Source organism: Ailuropoda melanoleuca, chromosome 12 (assembly GCF_002007445.2).
Source record: "Ailuropoda melanoleuca isolate Jingjing chromosome 12, ASM200744v2, whole genome shotgun sequence".
NCBI classification, from domain to species: Eukaryota; Metazoa; Chordata; class Mammalia; order Carnivora; family Ursidae; genus Ailuropoda; species Ailuropoda melanoleuca.
The window spans coordinates 37,624,276-37,626,597 of NC_048229.1; positions in this window are offsets into that span (position 1 = coordinate 37,624,276).

The following is a 2,322-nucleotide window of genomic DNA, read 5'->3' on the forward strand; positions in this document are numbered from 1 at the left end:
AACTCCTTACTGAAGTGTATGGAACAGGAGAGGACAGTAACAGGTCTTTGTTGAGGTGATTTTTTAAAACTCCATTCCACCTCTTAGTGAAATGGCCATTGAAGACCTTGGCTATTGGCCCACTGCTGGGCAGTCTTTCCAACAAGAGCACCACTGTTAGCCTGTAAATGGTCCAGAAAGCCCCAAACAGGCAGTTTAGTTTCAAGGGCCACGGTGGCGTGGCAGGAGTTGGCTGCCCAGACAGGAACAGCAGCCCCACCGCCTGAAAAAGCACAGTGGTGAGATGCCACTGGCCGGCCAAGCAGGGGCCACAGGTCCCATGTAGTCCATCAGCCAGGAGCAAGTGGACCACAGGGCCTGCAAACCCGTGAGACAAACAGGACATGTGTTGGCAGAAGTGAGTTGGCATGATGGCTTTCTGCATCGGAAACATGAAAGGACTCTGTGTGAAAACCCTAAAAGTTCCACTGATCTTGATGGTGTAAGATACTTCACTTGATGATCTTCCTACTGCAGAATTACTTTAGGCGATTCCCAACAGTTTCTTCTAAAATCCAAACACCGGGGCGCCTGGCTCAGTCACTGGAGCGTGGGACTCTTGATTTTGGGGTTGAGTTCGAGACCCACATTGGGTGTAGAGATTAAAAATAAAATATTTAAAAATAAATAGGGGCTCCTGGGTGGCTCAGTTGGCTAAGTGTCTGCCTTCAGCTCAGGTCATGATCCCAGGTCCTGGATTGAGCCCCATGTCAGGGCTCTCTGCTCAGCGGGGAATCTGCTTCTCCCTCTCCCTCTGTCCCCTGCCTTGTGGTCTCTCTCTCACTCTGCTCTCTCAAATATAGTCTTTAAAAAATAAATACAAATAAAATCCACTTTTTATCTTTGACATGACTAAGTTATGGAGAGACAGGTCTTGCTTGAGTAGGTGGAGAAAGGCCCCCTGCTCAGCCAGAGGCATCACTGGGCTCAAGGTCCCCTGGAGGGAGTTTGAGGGTGGCCATGGGGTGGCAGGATGGGTGTACAGGAGAGCTGCCAGCTACTGAGGAGGAATAAGGAAACAGGCAGGTAGGCAGAGGGGGATGCAGCCCCCTGAAGGAGGCTCCCTTGCTGAGCGCTTCCCTTGGGCAACCTAATGCCTATGATCTCACGTAACCCTCACACCCACCCAGAGTCCAGGTGAGGAAACCGGAGGTTCAAAGGAGCTGAGTGACCTGCTCACTGCTGTACACCTGGCATGGTGGGTGGAGTCTCCTCCCAATGCCTCTGTCTCTGGACCACAGGCTCTCCCAGAGCGGGGGCCTGATCTCTCTGGGATGCGGCCGCAGGTTTCATCGACACACCATCATCTCTGAGGCTAGGCTGCCAGGCTGCCTAGAAGGCTTGGCAGGGAGAGGGCCAGAATCCCCGAGTAATGACTCCACAAAGGAGGAAGGCTGCAAAGGAGGACATGAGGTATTTGCCCAAGTTGCCTCTGGCATAGATTTCTAAGCCCTATTGGGTGCAAGTCTCTCCCCCAATGCACAGAATGTGACCTTTTTGGTGTGAGGGGATTTCTAAGAAGGGTGAAGGGAAGGAGGCCTGGCCCAGCTTCCTGAGTACCTATGCAAGTGGAGACCCCAGGCCGCCTGCCTGACCCCATGGGTTCCCCCAGTGCTCTTCCACACTCAGGACTACATGTGTGGATGACAGAGAGGAAGAAAAGAAGAGCCTCCAGAGTCTAGAGGCAGGAAGGGAACACCCACAGGTAGGCAGCAGAATTGGGGCCAAGCCCGGAGACCGAATTCAGGCAGGTGGTACCCTGTTCCCATTTCACTGCAGAGGCACGTGGGAGACCAAGAAAGATTGCAGAGCTGCGGGGAAAGATGAAAATCATGGATGCCAAAGTGATTCTGGTCCAAGTCACCCCAGTCTCAGGAAGGTCTCGGTCTTCCCCTGGACAGGGTGCATCCTCCTGTGCCCTCAAAGGCAGTGTTTCAATGTGTGGATTAGTCCATAGTGGGTCATTATTTAAGCAGCAGCAGCAACAACAACAACAAAACAAAACAAAGCAAAAGCCAACTGAGTGGGGTATGGCTAGAATTTTTCAAAAGTGACACAGAAGAAGAAAATGCCAGAGGTTAGCACAGGTGTAAGACTAAGTGTTGTTTGGTGAAACTTTATGGGCATGCACTTGCAATGTATTTCACTCAAAAAGATTGGAAAGATGAGATTTTTTAAAGGAGTCCATGTCTAGAATAGGACATCTCACATAGTGTCTGTCCTGTGTTAATTTTGTAGTGTTTAAATCAGCGACCCCATAAAGAAAGAAAGCACTTGCTTAAA